Below are 8,708 nucleotides of genomic sequence, written 5' to 3'. Positions count from 1 at the left end.
ACACCAGGAAAGGAAAGGTGGCCTCCAAGAGCCTAGCTAACTGCTTTTCACAGGGAGCCTGAGAGTAGAGACTCGGAGGTGTTTCCTCTTAGGGTGATTGAGAGGAACCCCCCTTCCTCCCACGAGTGCCCTGGCCTCCTCCCTTTCCTCGCAGCGGGAATGTGGACCCGGATCTCAGGTGGGCAAAGCGGTCCCAGAGCTTGGGTCTGTCACATGGCAGCCGCCCAGATGGGTCCCTCTCCTGGAGCAGAGGCCAATGGGCACGAGAGAAAAACGAGTGATGAGAGAGGACAGAACTAGCTTTGCAAGGCTCGTAATCCAGGAAGAGACAGGGAAATGGGTTCCAAACGCCTTCCGGCCTCCAGCTGTAGCTTCTACATACAGAGACAAGGGCTTGCTTAAGGGTTTGCTAGGCTTCATGTGTGAGGAGGCAAAAGCTGTCCCCACTGACCAGCAGCCCAGCAGCCCCGAGCCTAGGGAAGCAGCCAGCGAGGCTGAGACAGGGAGGCCGGATTCCTGCTTCAGGAGGCCTCGCCTTAGAGGTGGGGGAGGTAGGTGGAAGGCTCTGTGCTTTACATTCTCAAGGTTCCTAAAATGACTGAAGGGGAGAGGAGGGGAGGAGAGGGGAGGGGAGGGGGGAGGAGAGGGAAGGGAAGGGAAGGGAAAGGAAGCGAAGGGAAGGGAGGGGAGGGGAGGGAAAGGGGAGGGGAGGGGAGAGAAGGGGAGGGGAGGGGAGAGGAGGGGAGGGAAGGGGAGGGGAGGGGAAGGGGGAAAATAGAGAGACTGCGGGGAGCGCCATGGTGGAGAGGGTAGGCCCCACATGCAGCCATAACCCCAGCTTCTAATTCCCAGTTGTCAGGATTCATCCCACAGAAAAGTGAAAGCTGAAAAGAACGTGTAATCTTCTGGAGAGAGACCCCACAGCATCTCCAGATGTTTCGGGTTATCCTACGGGGAGGGGAGAGACTTGGGTTGGGGGCATAAATATGTTCATTCCCCGCAAGGAGGAAGGTCACCAAGTGGGGATCGGCTCCTCTGTCTTTGGAAGTATCGCGTTTCGGCAGAAGGAGCCAGGAATAAGATATCATTTGTTAACTTTGCTAATCCATTAGGTAGATGTGGGACAGCCTGGCTATTACTGGAGCCCTCCTCTGTGTATCCCGACAAGGAAACGCTGTCCCGCTGCGTGTAGGTGTGGTGTGTGCTAAGACGGCATAAAACTTTCAGCAGCTTCAGACCAAGCTGATTTTTATTTTAGGGAACAGCACACATCGAGTCAGGGGAGAGAGAGGCCCGGCCCTCCTGCCCCGCTGAGGAAGTAACGCACGGGGCGTGAATGGTCGGCTTGGATGGAGGGTGGGGGTTTTTAACAAACCTATCCGAGATACTGAGTTTGTATTGTTTGTGTGTGGGGTTCTCGCTAATGAAATCACTCAGGATCCTGTAAACTTTTTAAACTAAAGGAACCTAGATGTTGTGCACCAATTTCTTTCTTTCTCTTTCTTATCTTTTTTTTATTTGTGTGTTTGTGTGTTTTTTGAGACAGGACCTCACTCTGAAGTTCAGGCTGGCCTTGAGCTCACTTTGTAGGCAGGTTGGTCTTGAACTCACAGTGACCCTCCTGCCTCAGCCTCCCAAGTTCTAGGAATACAGGCGTGTGACACAGCGCCTAGCTCATGTGCCCCAATTTCTGATACTGAGTTTTTAAAAAATCCAAGGCCTCACCAGGCATGGTGGCACACTCCTGCAACCCCAGAGCCTGGAGGGCTGAGGTGGAAGAGTCACCACGAATTTGAGGCCAGCCTGGGCTCCAAAAGGAGACCCTGTCTAACAACAACAACAACAACATCCAAGGCCTGGCCAGGGGATTGGAGAAACAGCAGTGCACTAGTGAACGCAGAGGCAGGGCACGCCCTCAAGATGGGGCTGGTGTCCCCACGCCGGGCACCCCAGGATGCCAGGGTGGAGCCCTTGTCACATCTCATCTGGGCTTTGGGTTCGGGGCCGCGGCTTTCTTTCCTCCAGAGGCACCTAACAGGTGTAGCCCGAGCACCGAGGAGGCTGAGGGCCAGGCGGGGGCCGAGGGCTGTGTGGATCCCAGGTGAAGAGGAGCCTGCTTGAGGTTCCTGGAAACCCAAGCCTTCTGTCCCACCGTTCTGCATGACTTGCTGTGATTCACCACTCGGGCAGCCAGAACCGGCCACGCTGTCTTTCCTCATTCCCACAACACGGGACAGGGCATGACAGGCACAGGGGGTGAACCGAGAGCAGAGTCAATGGATCCCTTTCTTTTCAGTTCCTGTTCCCCTGACAGTGACCCACCGACTAGGAAGTGAGAGGCTGACAGGGGAGCTGATGGATGGAGTGAACTGGAGGCTAAACCGCAACCCAGAAGCCAGGGCTGGGGCTGGGGACCTCGAGGTGTCATCAGCTCAAGGCACTGCCACACCTGGGTGCCACCAGCTTCACCTCCCAGAGGCTCCTGATGGGCAGTGTGCCCCGCCAGGCCGGCGATGTTAATCCTTTCTTCTGCAACCAGCTCCTTGTTCTCCCTGTGGGACCCGCGTCTCCATATTTGGGCCCCTGACAGTTGGCAGGGTGCCTGGCTCCCGAGGGGTTCGGGACACAGGCTGAGGCCGGCGAAGCATTCCACCCACTTAGCCTTAGAGATGGGCTCAGGGGTGAGTTCATGGGCAGAATCAGCTCAAAGAGGCACTGGGCGGGGGGTAAGTCTGATGAGAGAAACTGTCTCTGCGGGCTTGGCAACCACAAAGGTAGTGTGAGTTCAGGGCTCCAGTGGCCCCAGATCATGAAGCCAAACTAAATGGCAGCACCAAAACTGTCTATGCTTTGGATATGTCCCCCAAAATTGCACACGTTGGTAACCTAATTCCAGAGTTAATCCTGCATTCGCACAGTGATGGTACTTGGAGATGGGGCCTTCGGGAGGTCACTGGAATTAGGTGAGGTCATGAGGGTGTGGCCACCTAGGACATCAGTGGCCTTCTGAAAAGAAGAGAGACCTGGGCTACCATGCTTGCTGCCTCACCCCGTGACACCCTCTGCCATGTTGTAATGCTGCAAGGAGACTCCCACTAGGCAGCGGAGTCCTGCGTGGGCTTCCTGGCCTCCAGAACTGTGAGTCAAGTAAACCTTTATTCAAGAATAATTTATAAATGACCCACCTTGGGTACTGTGTTACTGCAACAGAAAACAGACAAGGAAAAACCTCTGGATTCAGTTGTCACCAAGGGCAAATCCAGTGCTACCCACTGTATTCCATTTTTCTTATGTCTGTACTTACACTTCTGCCATATCATCAAGAAAGTACGAAGTTCATAGTGCCCACGTCCGTACAAATCCATAGGAAGGGACAGGAGAACTCTGAAATAATTGCAAGTTGTATCAAAAGAGTAAAGAACATTCAGTCTAATTCTCCCCATCATTATCACAGGTCATTTCTCCCAAGGCTCCATGCGCCTCTCTCTCATGTTTTCACTTACTGGGGAAGACACAGAGCAGAGGGTGCCTCTGGACCAATCACTGCTTTGAATCACACATGAACCACACAATGACTACAGTCACAGAGCTGGAGAAAGAGCCCACCCAACAGCCAAGGAGAAGAGACGGCACTCAAAGGCAGTCAGCCAGATGAGGGAAAGGAAATCAGAGAAGGAGCTGGGAAGGAAGGAGGGGAAGATGAAGAGAACAAGCTGGGGAGAGTTACCTTGTGAGTTGTTTGCAGAACACCCAGGGTTGGGATTACACATGCACTTTTCAAGGTAAGTAAGGGGATACAGGTTGGAGACATTAAATTTGGAGTCAGTGATATTTGGGCATTGAAGGGACGGGGGAGCATTCAGTAAAACCATGTAAACCAATGGGGGCTACCAAGATGAGGCTTAGGGAAAAATGAATACACCACTTTTTTTCTGGACAGGACATTTACAGGGTGAATAAAGTGAATATACCATTTCCTTTCCAGACAGGACATTTACAGGGCTGGGCTAAGGGAAGGAAATCAAGAAGGAAAATGGCACCAAGAGAAGAGAAACCAGGAGAAAATATCACCAAAACTAAACAAGAGAGAGTTTCCAAAAACGAAGCCATTGGCAAAGCTGAACGCCACAGAGAGGTCAAAAAGCAGAAAAGCTGTAAAATACCCAGGATGTGGTGGCATTCTGGAGAGCTTTTTTCTCAATGGGACTGTGGCATCAGCTCCACAGGACGCCCTGAGCTCTCCTCCTCCAGGAGGAGAAGACACACGTGCATCTCAGCCCCTGCTCTCCGTGCACTCGGGACCATTTCTCAGCACGGTCCAGTAAATGATTCCTTCCCACATTTTTCTTTGGTTTTATTGTATTACCTCCTCCTCCAGGCCAGGGACTCTGTATTGTTCAGCTTTTTCTTTTAAGCTACTGAATTTAGGTCTGACTTACAGCTAGAGAATTGTAATGTTATAATTATACAGTTCAACTGATTTTCACATAACTCCCGCCTAGATCCCCCTATACATTGCTAGACCTAGTGTCTAGCCCTTCCAAGACTCGGTGTGGATATCAAATGTTTAGGTATCTGCAGGACATTCGAGTGACCGTAGGCAGGTAGCACGGGCCTAGGCAATTGTTAATACAGTGGCACCTCACTTCTCTAACTTGGTTCTTCCCGCAGTTCTGCTTACAAATTGAGCAGGATGAGAACAAAATCAGGTTCAATGGTTAGGCTCAACATTGACTCAGTTCTCATCCAGTTTGGTTTATGTTAGATCACACATAAACCAAGTTCATGAATCAAGTACCGCTGTGTAAGGAGAAAGTATAACCCAGATACACCAAACTTGGGAGTCCATGATGGTTGTGTACTAACGAAACGATTAATTTATTGCCACAGATTGGCTTTGCCTAGTTTTGAACTTAACATAAGTGGAATCATAGGGCCTGTTTCCTTGTAAATGTCAGCTTTCATTCATGGTGGCCAACAGATTATTGCACGGAGCACAATCTCTTCCTTTATGTTCCTGTCTACTGCATTTTATATGTCCTTCCTTCTGGCGCTGGACTTTGGGGAGTTGGTTTCCAGGTTATGGATGTAAAGATGGAGGCTCTAGGGAGCAGTCTGGTGGGCATCTTTCAGGGGATACAGAACTCATTTGGCGGTCTCAGCTCTGGAATGTGAGTGGATCTGTCTGTGATCCTTCATTCTCAGCATTCCTCTCCCATCCTGTGTGAAGGGCAGGCAGACTCCATGAGTAATAAGCACAAACTGCCCTTGCTACCATAAGCAATATGTCTATAAATCTCTTATAGAAAGGTACATTAATGTTATACTACAAAATTTTGATTTTTGTGAGCACATGTTTGTAGTACATAATCACTATGCTCCTCTTGGGGAGTTGCTATGTGTACTTAATACATCTTATGGCATCATCAGTAAATACTTTTGGATCAATTCCTGAGTAAAGAAGGCATCAAAATTTAAAGAGCACCTTATAAGTTTGGTTAACTTAACACAAAGCCCCTTCTTTAAATTAGTTATAATGCAAGTTCGATTAGTTGAAATATACATAACTATAAATAATTTTATTAAAGGAGGCAAATAGTCTTTGTAATGAATAACACAAAATATGAAGACTTTGGTTTCGTGTAGGACTTGGGAAGAGGAATCTGTGGCTTTGCTGAGGCAAGGGATGAGACACCCCAGGTTGGAAGAAAGGCTGTGTTCAGGTAACTATTTTTGTACACACATACAAAAGTCTGGGCAGGGACCTCAACAAATGTCCCAAGAATAACATGGCAAGAAAGTCGGCCCACCAATCAGGAGACCACAGTTTTGTTTTTCCTGTGAGTACCTGCTTTGGTTTTCACTGGTTAGAAGTGAATAGCATTGGAAAGCCAAGAAAGCATGACAAATCAGCTTTCATCACGTGGAGAGCTATGCCTGGACCGTGCCAGGGTTTGAAGTCGCTGCCACTTCCTCCTCGGCCTCCGCTCCCTCCATGGGTAAAGTCTGACCACAAGCTTGGCCTGAGTTGGTGAGAAAGGAGCTGAAACCTTACCTGAAAGAAAGGATAAAAGGCTCTGGGAGACAACTGACTTCTGGTTTGGACCGGAGCCCTTTCTTCATTCCATCGCCCTGCTTCGCCCATCCCTGCCCAGCCCAGTGCCCTCAGGCAGGGCTGAAGTCCAAACTCCAAGCCAGAGGATTTAGTGCTGCTTTTCTAGGTCTCCTCCTGCCCTTCAGGGGAGGAGAGCATCCCCTGCCCCTCTAGCTCAAAACATCAGGAAAAGCGGCTGGAGAAGTAAGGTAGGCAGAGGCACTGGGGAGGTGAACCCAACGCTGTTCACCCTCTGCAGCTCACAAACACAGTCAAGAAACAGAAGCCAGGTTTGAAAAGAGATGAACACAAAGGGAGACAGGACCTGGGACTGGCCTCCCCAGGAAAGGCAGGTGAACGACTGTCCTCTTAGTATCCCACGCCCCTCAAGGACTCAGTTGTCAGCCTCAAAACAAGGAGACGCTCATCAGCTCCATGACCTCACTTTAATGTCACGGCATCGCAACAGAAAATGACTTGGAAAAGTAACCTGGTGTTGCTGCCACCTGTGGCATAAGGGTCTGCAGAGCCAGCAAGGGCGAGGCAGACAACGGCAGCGAGAGGGCTCCTCGCCAGTGTCCCTCAGGTCACTGAATCCGGACCACTCAACAACCCCAGTGGTTTTGCATGAAGGCACCTGGCCACTAAGTACACAGCTCCAGGGACACCACTCACACTGGGTCCCCCTGGGGAACAGAACAGAAATGAACATTGTCACTGTGATTGTATTTCCTTGTGGGACAGTGACCAGCTTTTGTAGTCAGGGAGTGCAAGGAAAACAATTATTACAGGACACATCATTTATGCTAGCCACCCAGAGTAAATACGAGAGGTGCAGGAAATCTGTCCACACACTAAAGAACCAGAGAATCCAGGAGAGAGCCTGTATTGCACGGCATGGCCTGGATCCCATGAGTTCAGCTGACGATCTAGAGCTCATGACAATGCCCCCCCCCCCCCACGAGTCCAACTGGAGGCCTAGAGGCCACAACAATGAACTCACACAATGAACTCATGATCTGTGTTGGGTAGGCCCAAAGGTTAGCAGTAGAAGCCAGAAAGTCTGTGCTAGTGGGGTGAAGGACCTGTGCCAGGTTGAGGGTTCTGCACTGGATCCAAGAAACAATGCTCCCCAGAAAAGTACTACAGCCATCCTCAGCAACAATGAGGTGCCAACTTTCTCTAAAGATGAGAACAGCCAAGTTCATATCAGGAGGCCAGCATGACGAGCTTCTCCTGCAGATTAAACAGCACACATCTTCCCCTACAGCGTCAGGAAGCAATGCTCGAAGTAAGGACCAGAGCTCCCCAAAGTGAACTGCAGCCACTCTCAGCAGCAAGTTCCCGAGCTCCTCCAATGATCACAGCTGAGCTCATGTAGGGGCGCCAGCATGACAAGCTCCTCCAGAGAACCAATGGCTCCAATAGAGCCAGTAGCTCCAAACAGCAACCCTGCTCTTCCCCTCTAGGTCTCCTTCTCATGCTGGCAACTTTCCTCAGGTGGGCCGTTACACTCAGCACCACTGATTCAGTTCAGCTGATGTTTAAGTTGACACCAGTTTTTAATCCACCACACCAACCATCCTGAAACACCCAGGACACTGTCGGATTTTAACTTGTTTAAGGATAAAAGCGCAATATAAGCAAAGAACACGGAGGCTGGGAAGGGCAGGCAGCTGCAGAAGCTGTGGAAGCAGCCCCAGCTCCAGAGAACACTCAGCCCCCCCAAAGAATCAGAGCTAACACCTTCCTGCTGCCGTCCTCCCTCTTCTGGGACAGGATTTCACAGTCACTGCACTATGCTTTAGTTCTTGACTAGAAATTCTTAGAAAATATAGATCCAACAAATTTTTAAATTCCCCAAGAAAAAAGCACACGACAAAGCCTGCCTTCATGGAATACAAACGTGTGGGGCCAAGTGTTTGTCTCCTTAGCTTTTCTTGTATAGTTCAGGCGTATAGGTGCTAAACAATGTCAAACAGGTACATTTGTGATGCCAACTCTCTGGAACCCACCAAGCCAACTTTTCCTAAGGCTGTGTCTGTGTATGGCTCAAAATGTAGCCTCACTACAATTAAGAATGAAGACGGGAAGTCTGTACTTTCCACAAACTCTCCCAGTCATGTACATCCAGGAGGAGGGTAAGCTCTGTTTCTCAGACTTCAATGTAGTGGTCCTCAATTAGTTTTAGTTCTTGAACTTTTTCTTCAAATGTTAGTCTACAATCTCCTAATAGGTAAACCCAAAGCAGCTGAATTAAACAAGCAGAGAGGGAGACAGAAGAGGTCTTTAGAAACGCTTGTCGCCCTGTAATGGCCTTTGAAAGGATGTGGCCGGCCTCCCCACAGCCTAGCTCATGAAGTGTGAAGCTGAAGGCCCATCCATTTCAGGACACCTTCACTAACATTAACCTTTTATTAGTTACACTTTTCACTGCATCAGACCCACTAACATGGCCAGTGCCTCTGCCTGGAAAACCCTGAAATATAGATTCCCATCTGTAAGCATAACCTTCCTCCTCCGCTGTGCCATGTACACTGCCACCCAACCTGAGCATGACTCCCAGCCCTCTTTCTTCCTCTGCTGAGGTCGCTGCCTTCTATATTCTGCATCT

This window comes from Cavia porcellus, unplaced genomic scaffold (genome assembly GCF_034190915.1).
Source record: "Cavia porcellus strain 051 isolate PalLab524CR breed Dunkin Hartley unplaced genomic scaffold, mCavPor4.1 scaffold_13, whole genome shotgun sequence".
NCBI lineage: Eukaryota > Metazoa > Chordata > Mammalia > Rodentia > Caviidae > Cavia > Cavia porcellus.
This window is presented reverse-complemented; position numbering follows the sequence as displayed.